Source organism: Miniopterus natalensis, chromosome 12, assembly GCF_054644295.1.
Source record: "Miniopterus natalensis isolate mMinNat1 chromosome 12, mMinNat1.hap1, whole genome shotgun sequence".
In the NCBI taxonomy this organism is placed as follows: domain Eukaryota; kingdom Metazoa; phylum Chordata; class Mammalia; order Chiroptera; family Miniopteridae; genus Miniopterus; species Miniopterus natalensis.
The window spans coordinates 17,207,926-17,220,699 of NC_142092.1; the positions used below are offsets into that span (position 1 = coordinate 17,207,926).

A 12,774-nucleotide genomic window follows, 5' to 3' on the forward strand; every position below is an offset into this window, starting at 1 on the left:
ATACAAAGTATGCTCTCAGATCACAATGGATTTTACTAGGAATCAATACCAGAAAGACTGTTAAAAACAGCAAAGTAATTGGGGGTTAAACAACACTTTTAAATAACATTTTATTTTTAAAGAGAGAAAATTTAAAATTAAATGAAAACACAACTTGTCAAACTTTATGTAATGCACGCAAAGCAGTACTTAGAGGGAAATTTGTATCAGTAAATGCATATATTAAAAAGAAAAAAAGGATCTAGTGTGTGGCGGTGCTACCTGCAGTGGCTGAATCAAAAGAGTTTGGTGCAATGTCTCACACCATTTTACTGGGACAGCCTACCGAGGCCAGAAGGCAGAACTCACGCTGACTATGAATCAGTGATTGAATGCATGGAAAGAGTTTGTAAAATGTATGAAGAACATCTGAAGAGAATGAATCCCAACAGCCTCTCTGTCAAGAATGATATCAGCCAGTTGTTTGGTTTTATTGATGATCTTGCAGACCTCAGCTATTTTGTTTAACCAGCTGATACCCAGATATACCAGCCTTATAACAAAAATTGGATTGAAGAGATCTATGCGCTCCCTCATTGGCAGGCCCAACAGGTGGGGTAATAGTTGTGTTGGAAGTATTGGGGGTAGGAGGTGGACTTGGAACACAGGTATGTACAGTGATCTGTAGTGGAAGTTTTGTATTATAGTGACCCTGTTTCCATTTGGGTACACTCTAGCCAGGATTGAATGTGTTAGATGAAATGTGAGGACCTTGTTCAATCTGAACTTCCATCACTCCCTTTTCTTTCTCTCTCTCTCTTTTTTTTTTTTTTTTACTTAAACATTGTTATGATGATTTAGAAGGAAATTTTTCTTTGTCCGTTTATGTTGGTTCCAATCCTTTAAAAATGTCATATCTACTTTATAACATTCACTGTACCAACCCTTCTTCAAGTTGGAGTGGGGGTGGTGACACAATTTAATTATGTTCTAAGATAAAGTCTTAGTGAAAAACAAATAAATGTTCTTTAGTATATATATATATATATATATATATATATATTTAAAAAGATCTAAAATAAATCATCTAAGTGTTCAGTTCAGGAAACTAGAAAAAGAAGAGCAAATTAAATCTAAAGTAAGTAGATGAAAAGAAATAATAAAATTTAGAATATGAAGTAATGAAATGGAAAACAGTCAATCAATAGAGAAAGTGAACACAACTAAAGCTGGCAATTTGACAATATTAAAACCATTTTAATAGAATTAAAATTTAAAAAAATTATAAACCATGCTAAGAAAAACAAGAGAAGACACAAATTATGAATATTAAAAAGAAATGAGTGGTCATTACTACTGAGTCCACAGATATTAAAAGGGTAATAGAAGAATAGTAAGACAAGTTTTTGCCCACAAATTTGATAACCTGGAGTACATGGACACAATCTGCTCAAACTCATCCAAAGAAAAATTCAGTCATGCCCTGCTTAACAATGGGGATACATTCTGAAAAATGCATTATTTAGCAATTTTGTCAGTACTGACAAACTGTTTCTGCAGTTCACATGGAAAGACAAAAAACTCAGAACAGCCAACACAATGTCAAATGGCAAGAACAAAGTCTGAAAACTAATATTACTCCAATTCAAGACTTACTATATAGTAGTCAAGAGAGTATGGCATTGTCCAAAGAACAGGCAAGTAGATTAATGGGACAGAAAAAAGCCCAGAAATAGACCCACCCAAATATAGTCAATTGATCATTGACAAAGGAGCAAAGACAATTTGATGCTGAAAGGATGTCTTTTCAAAAAGTGGTGCTGAAACAACTGGACATCCACGTGTAAAAAAGAGAAAAAAAATCTAGACATAAATTGTATAAGTTCTACAAAAGTTAATGCAAAATGGCTCATCACCTAAATGTGCAATCAAAACTACAAAACTCTTAGAAGATAACAGAAGAAAATCTAGATGACTTTGAGTGTGTTGATGAGTTTTTAGATAAAACACCAAAAGCACAATTTATAAAAGGAAAATAATAAGTTGTACATCATAAAACTGAAATTTTTTGCTCTGCAAAAGACACTGTTAAGAGAATGAAAGCACAGCTCAGACTGTAAAAAAATCTTTGCCAGACACATATCTGATAAAGGACTGCTCTCCAAAATATACAAAGAACTCTTAGAGCTCAGCAATAGGAAAACAAATAACCCAATTAATAAATGAGTAAAAGATATCACAGGTGCCTTATAAAAAAAGATACATTGATGGCAAGTAAGCACAAAAATGATGTCATTAGGGAATTGCCAATTAAAACAACAATGACATACCACTATATATACTAGAATGGCTAAATTTTACTAGAATGGCTAAAGTCCAAAACACCGACATCACCAAATGCTGACGAAGATTTGGAGCAACAGGAACTTGCATTACTAGTGGAAATAGCCACTTTGGATGGCAGCTTAGCAATTTCTTACAAAGCTAACCATACTCTTACCACATGATCCAGAAATTATATTTCTTGGTATTTATTCAAATAAGTTGAAAATATGTTTACACAAAAGCTGCACATGAGTGTTTATAAAAGCTTTCTTCAGAACTGCCAAAACTAAGAAGCAACCAAAGTGTCCTTCCATAGGTGAATGGAGAGACAAACTATAGGATAACCATGTAATGGATTATTATTTAGTATTTAAAAAAAACCCACCAAACCACATATATCAAGCTATAGAAAACATGCAGGGCCCTAGCTGCTTTGGCTCAGTAGTTAGAGTGCTGGCCTGGGAACTGAAGGATCTCTGCTTTGATTCTGCTTAAGGGCAGGTACCTCAGTTGCAGGGTTGCAGGCTTGATCCCTGGCCCCAGTCTGGATGCGTGCGGGAGGCACCCAATGAGTCTCTCTCCCATCAATGTTTCTCCCCCACCCCCTTCCACTATCTGAGAAGCAATGGAAAAAATACCCTTGGGTGAGGATTAAAAAAAAAACACACACAGAAAACATGCAGGAACTTTAAATGCATATTAATAATTGAAAGAAGCAATGTTTAAAAGGTTATAAACTGTTTGATTCCAACTATATGACATTCTGGAAAAGGCAAAACCATGGAAACAGTAAAAAAGATCAGTGGCTGATTGTGGTTTGGGTGAAAGGAGGAATGAATAGGTGGGATCACACGGGATTTTGGGGGCAGTGAAACTATTCAGTGTGCTACTGTAATGGTTAACACATGGCATTAAACGTGTCAAAACCTACGTTTTGTGATGTGCAATAGAAAGGGAATCCAAATATAAAGTGTGGACTGTAATTAATAATAATGTATCAATTTTGCCTCATCATTGTAACAAATGCACCACACTAAGGCAAGATATGTACGGGGAGGGGCTTTATTGGGAATTCACTGTACTTTCTGATCAATTTTTCTATAAACCTAAAATAGTTCTAAAGAAATAAAAAGTGTAGTAGCTTAAATTTTACATTAACTAACAAGTAAAGAATTATACCCTAGCAAATACTTGATTATACATGCCAGAGCTCTTTACAATAGAATATGAGATCCCGAGGAAAATACTATTTTTCATATAACATATTTACATATATAAGCAGATCAAGCATAACTGGAAAGCAAACCACTGCCGAAAAAGCAAAGGCTTTATATTCACTATTGTGGACTCCGAAGAAAAGGGCATAGGTTTTCAAAATACACGTCAGGATATTTTTTTAATTATTACTATTCTTTATAAAGAAACATTCTCTCAGAAAAATGCTCTTAGTTTCATAATTTAAATAATGGAAAAACAGAATTAAAAACATATGTGGTGCCCAGAAATGGATTTAGAAGCACCTTTAGCCTCATAAAGTAAGGTAGGTATTTTTACCCCTAAATCTTTCATGAAAATGAAGGGCCGTATTTGCAAAAATCGTCAGGTGAAAGGGTATATATTCAAATCCAAGACATTTTCTTTCTTTCTTTCTTTTTTTAATATATCTTTATTGATTTCAGAGAGAGGAAAGGAGAGGGAGAGAGAGAGATAGAAACATCAATGATGAGAGAGTCATTGATCGAGCCCGCAACTTGGGCATGTGCCCTGACCGGGAATTGAACCCAGATCACCTGGATCCCAGGTTGACGCTCAACCGCTGAGCCACGCCTGGCTGGGCCCAAGACATTTTCTTATAAATTTTATTTTATTTTATTTCTCACCTTTTGTGAGCTAAGAGAGATGCCATGTACTGATAATTTAATTTCTGCCAGTCTCTAATGCTAAGTAATTTAATATGATTATTTTATTTCATTATCACAAAAATGCTGACATATGAGTTTAGTTATTTTCTAAAAGGAGATGAAAAAGTTCAGTGAATTTGTGAGCATGAGATTTGAATTTAATTTATCTGACCTTAAGAGGTTGCATTTAACCACTATTCTCTGCTGTTTAAGTAATTTACTTATTTAACTCATAATGACTAATCTTAGATGTTTTATGTACAAAAAATGACATTTTTGGAATTTGCCATGGGTTAATTTAAAAAAAAAAGAAAAAAGAAAAAACCTTAAAGTCAATGAATCTATGAACCCAAATCCAGAAAATATTCTAGAAGCAGCCGCTATTTAAAAATAAAAAGAACAAATTGTATAATGTTATGAAGTGTATAAAATCAGTTCTACAACTTCACCATACACAAATCAATTGCCATTGGATTAAGGATTTGGATATTAATATTTTTAAAAGTCAACAATGACACGAATATGAAGTGATCGATTTTTTGTCCTTAGGGTAATAGTCCAGTTGTCTATTGATACATAAGAAACTACTCTAAAACTTAGTGGTTTAAAATAGCAATTTATTATTATCTTTCAGTGCTGGGTAGTTCTCCCTTGAGGTGTCTCACATGGTTACAGGGGATGGCACATAGCTGGGTGGGCTAAAGGTTTCTGAAGGCTTCACGTGGCTGGACGCTCAGGGTGGTTTTGCGGCCTGAACAGCAGCCAGATCTGACTTCGGCAGAGAGCTCAGGCGAAGCCTCTCCCAGGGCCTGGAGGCGGTCTCTTCTGTGGGCTGCGCTTCTCAGAGCCCGGTGGCTGGGATCTGAAAGTTAACATCCCAGGTGGACACATCCCAAGGGACTCACTCTGTGTCCTAGCCACAGAAGTCCCAGAATGTCACAGAGACCAGCCTAGATTGAAGGGCAGACTTATACTCTGCCCCCCTCCCCCTTCTGATAGGAGTAGGATGAGATTACATTACAGAAGAGTATGTGAGATGAGGCTTCTTGCTGTGCCCAACTTTGGAAAATGCAGTAGGCCACAGCTAGAGGAGTCCTCAGCTTAGATAAAATAAATATACTAACCATAAAAGAATACCTACAACTACATGAAAATTTAATTTTTATGTTCATTATGGTGCAATCACATTACAAAGCAATTTGTTATTATCTTGATAACTTGGACATTTCCACAAACATCCCCTGTAGCTCAGCAATTCTTTACATAGGTATATATCTTCAAAAGATATTTGCACACAAGTAATTTGGAGATGTGTCCAAAAATGTTAATAGGAGCCTTACCCATTAAGGAAAACTTCAGGAAACGGAATGCCAGCTATTAAAAATGGATGAACAATTTGTGATATATTCATCTCCACAATGAAATGCTATAGTAGTAAATGGAGTAGTATTAGTATTAACATAATATTTAAAAAAATGAAGTTAGGGCCAGAAGACTACAGAGTATGATATTAATTTTATAAAGTTCAAAATTAACAAAACTAAGGAGCATATTGCCAAAAACTTTAATAATCATGATGGATATATTTTAATATAAAATTTAAAAAAATTTAAATACAGATAGAATCAAATTATGCAGTAGCATGTCTAGGTATATTGAAGTCTGAGGCAAAGAAAAATCTAAATTGGTAAATTAGATCCTAAATTGGTAAATCCCACCCCTCCCTTTTAAAACACAATGCAGTGGTATCAATCACATTTTAAAATGTACATTCCTTTTGACAGCAAACTTGTTCCTAGGAGTCTATTATAAAGAAATGTTGGTCTATGTACACAAAGCAACACGTACAATGACATTCTTTGCAGTAGGTATACTGATAATCCTTGATACATTATATATTCTTTAACATGGAAGAAAATAAACTATGGTACATAAAACCAAAAATTATGGTATATAAAACAATATCTAAAGCATATTGTTAAATAGTAAATTCCAAAATGTACATTATAAATTGTTCCATACTCTTTTATTTATGCATGTACAGAAAAATTAACTAGAAAAATCTACATCAAACTTCCCCCCCACACACACCAAGTGTTGATAATTTATTTCCCTCTGGCCCTGGGCTCAGTACATAGATGCCTTCTCTTCACCCTTTGGGTTGACAATTTTCTCCAGGTTGCTACTGATATGATGAAGCTCAGCACCGAAGGCCTCAGATCCTGCACCACGGCCCTGAGCTCCCCGGAGGCCGCCTCATCTCGCTCCTGCACCAGCCCGGGAATCTGCTGCGTCGGTCTCCTTAGGGGCCTTGTCCACAGCATCCCTGCGGCCTGAGAAGTTCGTGGAAATGGTTGTCTGGAAGGCTTCTGCTTTGGTCTTGACCTCATTCACCCTCTCCAGCACCTTCTCCTGGATTGCCACCCCAAAGTCATTTCCATCCTCAATTTGGGGAATAGGTGCTGGATCCATGTGGTCACCAGAAGACATTTTCTTTGAGAGTCCAGACTTCTGGCCTAACCAGGGCAGGCAGGGCCAGGAGCTTCTCAGTCCCAGGGAGAAAGCACTCAGGGACCTTTCTTCTCTTGTTTATGTTTCCCTTTCGTCAGCCTGGGGTGGGGGGCCTGGCATAGGGATGTCCCTGGGGCTCAGAGAGAGGTCAGCTCAGCCACACTGAGCGAGTCCTCGTGTAAGAGTAATTGAGGTGCATGATTTTCTGCGGCAAGAATCAGTAGAGGAATCCCCCAGCCTCCCGGAAAAGAATTTGCCTGAAGACGTCCACCTGTTTGAGGGCTCCCCTGCTCGGGCACACCCCACAAGGCTTGGCCATGCTGCTCCAGCTGCCAGATCTCCGGCCTCCCGGCAGCCCCCCCCGGCTTTCACTTTCACTCCCCACACCCTCTGCATCAAACTTTTAACACCTGTTACCTGTGGGGAAAATATTGAAAAATTGAAGGAATGAGAAATGTTCCCATTTTCTTCAGTGACTTAAATCTCATTGGAACTTTTTACAAGAGGAATATATTACTTGATAATTTAAAAGAATAACCCTAAATTAGCATATTAAGCAAAAGAAACTGCAAAAGAAGACTGTAATTAAGAATACTGAATTAAAAACAGCATTTTTCTTTTGCTGATTATTTGAAATCAAATGACATTTCATGGATATATTATTTACTAAATTCACTTCATTTACTAGGTTTGTTTCTCTAGTAGAATGAGTTGAAGACAATAAACTTCAATTTATTCTATAGTAGAATAAATTCAAAACAGATTTCACTCAATAACAGTATTTTTGAGTGTTAGGATGTATTTAATAACTTTCATAGAGTTCTAAATCTGGCCCTGGGAGTGGATCCCTTCACTTTCCACCCGTATTTGCAGGACTACATTCATAATGAGGCTCAGCATAAACATGAGAGGCCTATACCTTTTATTTAAAAATCAAGCTTTTGAAAAATTAACACTTGTTTTCCTAAGTTCTTTCAGTCAAGGAAGTCAGAGGCCTAAATCTGAGGCGAGAAGAATCCCAATGATTGGAAATCTTCTCATAATGTGGTTTGCTTTAGACCTATAAATTCATAATTTTAATCATTTATTTAGGCTAATAATAAAATAATAAAAACAGCAACAATCTCATAAATTCCTATTCCAGCTGGAATTCTGGAGATCGCATTGATACACTTTTAATAAGATAGAGAAAAAATATAAAAAGATATGAGAGAGAAAATATCATGAAAATAAGGTAGAAATCATTCTATTAATCCATTCACTCAAATTTCCTTTAGGAAAGGGAGTAGAGTTTCCAGAAGTGTTGTAGGAAGAGATACACCATCCTAAATGTGTGATAGACAGTGGGACTCCAATTGCTTAATGTATATGAGAGAAAGAATGTCCTTGTTTTTACAGCAATTCAGGGAGGAAAATACAGGAAATGGGGATTGAATCAGTGAGGTGGAAAACACTATAGTTATATGATACAATCGTATTCAAAGTGACTTTGTGTAGGGCCATAAGACCTTTCAGTAAAATTACCAAGTGAGTTTCCTTGAGGAAATCTACGATAGGGCTGAAATTTGCATCCAGATGGATTTGTGGTAGAACAGAGGAGGCCAATGCACACGGACACAAGAGAACCAAGAGAGAAAACGAGAATGGTTTCCTAGTGGTTTCCCAGAATTTACAAGATTATATAATGTGAATTCACATTAAGTTAAACATATCTCCACAAGCCAGAGGAGTCCCAGGCAGCACTTGAGTTACTATGCTATTAAAAATGTATATATACTATGCACATATATAATTTTCCCTCTTCTTAGCATTGGAGAATTCCTAAGTGATATGTCCATATCTAATTAAAATAACTATATGATTCCTGACCATGCCCAAATATATTTAGTATATAAATTTAAGTAACTGTTAGCTGAAGTCTACAAAGCCACATGGTAAAAAAAATGAAGCCAGATCAAACTGAGGTGGCTGGAAAGAAGATTTATTAGATTTCTATGACCCTATTTATTATTTCCTGAGGTGTTGCTATCTTCATCTCTGGACCTTGACTGTTTTATTTCAGTAACATCATTTTACCCAAAGGACCAGCACCATCATTCCGTGGCCCTGGAGTCTGGGACAACACTGAAAAAAGTGAGTTATCATCAAGGTACAGCACAAGTTAGCAAGTTTAGGGGATATGCTAGAAACATTCCAGTTTTCTCAGATGGCACAGAGGTTCCTGGACCCATGTTGATTGCTCTTAGTCTCCTCCAAAGCCTCTTATAATGCATCTAGGTCATATTTTATGCCACATACTAGGCATTCATATGCTCCAAAATGTACAATAATAAAATTTCACACTTAGAGCTTCTGAGTTTGAATTTCTACTTTGCCATGGACTGTCTACATGGCCACGAACATATTATTTTCCTTCCCTAAGTCTGTTTTCTCATCTATAAAACAGATTATCTGTCTCACAAGGATGTTGTAATAATTAAATGTGATAATTTTATAAAACTGTTTTACACAGTGTCTAATATAATAAGTAGTCAATAAACAGTAACTATTATGTGTTTGGCCAAGTTACAGCTGATATACCCAGACTATGGACCCATTCTTTCCTGTTTCTCTGTATCAGAGGCAGTCTAACATTTTTTAAAATGTCATACTAAAAATACATTTTACATCATACACCTATGTTCACCTCTATCTCTGTCTCTGTCTCTCTCTCTCTTGTCTACCTGTCTCTGTTTTTAATGTTATATTGTTTATCCATCCACATATTTACTATTTAGTTGCTTAACTCATTAACTCAAGTTTAAATCTGTACAGGTCTCATTCTACCCTTCCCAACTCCTGACAGGTAACTCTGGCTGTTCTCAGGCTCAGATTTCCGTGTCCATAATCTTACTGGCAACCGAGTAGACATAAAGAAAGGAGGCCTGACAACAAAGGGGAAAGTTTCGTTTGGAAACATTTCCTTCGGTTCAATTCAACTGAACTGCATTTGGAGTGAAGTTTGCGTTGAACATTCACTTCAACAATAAAGAATGTTTTGTTCCTTTTTACTCAATTGTTACACTTGAAAGAAAAGGGGAAAGAACAAATCTCCTATATTTTCCAGACCATCAAAGCTTGAATAAAGTCTGTGCACTCATAGGTATTGATCTTGAATTGGCCACCTGTTCCCTGAATGTGGAGAGTTGGGCAATGACTCTCTGAGTTCTATCAACCTAAAACACCCTGAAAAAATGCTGTCAGATTAACAGGGTACCTGCCCTGTCAAAATGCCTCCAGCCATCTGGAATGCAGCTTAACCAAGTCCTTAACTCGATATTTCACCTACTCCAGTTCTGCTGTAAGGAGCTTAAAAAAACTCTCAGAACAGACTTTCCTTCAAAGTGGTACAGATTTTCATTTCATTGCAAATGATTGGATGCAATCAAAGGTGACATGATCCATAAAAAATGTATATCATAATAGGTATCTAAATAATACTTGTGATATTTTTCAGAAAGTAAATATTTTCTATGTTAAGGGTCATCTAGCATCTAGGCTCTGAAATATGTTTTCATTATCTCTGCACAATTTCTCTTTAATTCATGAAACATGTCCAACTGTACTTTTGACAAACTGTGACTACTCAAGAAAATATCAGTTTCTACCTATGAGCAGGGGAGATATTGTTTTAAAACAGTGATATATAATTTTGAGGACAGAGGATACTTATAAACACACAGATAATATGCCTAAAATTTTACTAGTTCTAGCTTCTGCCATTATACTCTTAATAGTCAAGTATTCATTGAGGATATTCAGTATTTATATACAAATTAAGCAATACAAATTTCTGATATACCATTTAGTGAGACAAAATATACTACATCATTTTAATGGAGGAAAATTTAAGGAAGGCATAGTTATATGTTCTTTGGGGTTAAATAAGAAAAAATAATTAGATAGCTGAAAATGAGGTTAAGTTATTGGCCACATTACTTGAAAAAATATCATAATTATTCTAAGACATTTTACATTTGTAACACAGAAATTTTTCCTTCAAAAAGGAACCCTCACAACTATATTTTTTATGTATGTGTTAATAATATTTTTGGCTCAAAGGAAACGTTGGTAGTGGCGTAAACACCTGGAAGTACAGCAGACGTTCTAACAGAGCGACTGCTGCTGCTGCTAGCATTAGAGTTAAAACGGATGCCCATTGGCTTCATCCTCATGAGTCAGCAACGAGCAACATGCACTGTAAGTGGGGGCGAACATCCTATCGTCTATTATAGATGCATAACGCAACATAAACTGTGTGCCAGAGACTGCAAAACAGACCCGCTATAAAGCTGTATACTCTCGATAGTATCACAACCAAAGAAAATACATATTTTTAAAGTTACCTTTGGCGAAGCACTCCTACTTTCATCAATTTCATCGCAACCCATCACTGCATTCTGTGGACGGCTGTGCTGGAATTAGAACCCATATTATTTCTCTAGTCAAAATGTTTTATGTCTTTTTTGTCATTTTGTGAATTTCCTACTTTGGGAGTAATGTTACTGTCAATTGACGAGAACTCTGAAATGTCACGGAACTTTGGGAAAGTACACCACCAATAATTAAAATTTAACCACAAGTGCCTCTGGCAGTGTCATCGGAATGTGCAGTTTCTTCATATAACATATGTGAAGGCAAGGGGGGAAATCTGTAAAATAAATAGAGTTTTGACAGCAAATACGCATGCCATACAGCATATACTTACATCTGTCAGAGCGGTAGCTTCCATAACATACACAAACATCAGAAAACGAAACACAAAGGGACGCGAAGCTATTAGGCGGCGCAGGCTGCCATTTTTCATGTTAACGGAGCATTTTGTCAGCCTAACCCAGGAAAGGCTGTGATATATAAAACAACACCGTTGACAGATCTGTCACCCTCTGTCCTTCCTTTTTACTTTGCATATACATCTCACAGTGCTCCAAAGCGCTTGCCTTCCACTCAGCCCCTCGCGCCATCCCTGAGCTGCCTTTCGCGGGAGCCTGTGAGCCGCTGCAGGCTGCACCTTTCATCCCCCTTCACCGGCAGGCTCCCCGGCCCCAGGTAAGCGCTGGAGGACCGAGGAAGGCTTTGAGAAGGAAAGGACGCGATAGGAGCGCGAGAGTCCGCTCTCAAGGGAGGCCTCTGAAGGAAAAAATCAATCCCAGGGATTAAGAGCTTTTGATGAATAAATAATTCATATACACTGAAGTAATTAACCCATTTTCAAGTCAGGCTTAGCGCAGCATTCCCGAGTCAGCCGGCATTGCATCAGCCGACACGTACGCGCGTGGCTCGCCTCATAGGATTTTCAAATACAAAACGGCTGTGCCCGATGGAAGGCTACCGTTTAAGAGACTACAACAGACAAAACCAGGTGGTTGGGCACCTGCTTTCCAGCGCACGAACCAAGGACTAAAATAACCATTTCTTCATAAACACTCTGACCACTGTATTTAATAGTGTTGACATTTATATAAATGGATTGCAGTGTAGTTGTCGAACATATACTGGGATGATTCCATAATCCTGTTTTAATTAGATGGATGTTGTGAGCCTAGAAAAATCTCAAGCTGCACTCCCTGTGGTGATGCCATACTGGCAAGGAATCAATCACCACGGCTCTGGTTGCCATAGAAACTGATAGCTCCTGCACCACCATCTAAGTGGCAAATGATTGGTGGTGTACTCATAACACAGGGAGAGCAATGAGTTTTTCTATCCTGTCCAGCAGCTGTGCCAGAGAGTTAATTAAAAGCAGAGAACATGAAATAAATCTAAATCTGTGAAGAAATGAAATGTACAGTACAAATTGAATTCCCGTGTCGAACAGAAATTAATATGCAGCGCAAACCACAGAGCTGCCTGAACAAGCAGCGGCTGGGAAGCCTGGGAAGCGCTGCCTCCGAGGCGGTGGGAGCTGAAATGTGGGGAGGGCGCCTCCTTATCTCATTACCTAAACAGGCACTTTGTTCGGCATTCGCGTGGGCTGATGCATGCAAATTGCGGCCTCTAATGTTAAGAGTTCCCCTTT

General features: G+C 37.4%; 2 pseudogenes; one reads left to right on the forward strand and one right to left on the reverse strand.

Annotated features, from left to right (window-relative positions):
- The first annotated feature begins 293 nt into the window (after positions 1 to 293).
- LOC107533889 (enhancer of rudimentary homolog pseudogene) lies at positions 294 to 600 on the forward strand (annotated as a pseudogene).
- A 5,732-nt stretch (positions 601 to 6,332) lies between these two features.
- On the reverse strand, positions 6,333 to 7,035 carry LOC107533891 (proteasome activator complex subunit 2 pseudogene; annotated as a pseudogene).
- Between the last annotated feature and the right edge of the window lie 5,739 nt (positions 7,036 to 12,774).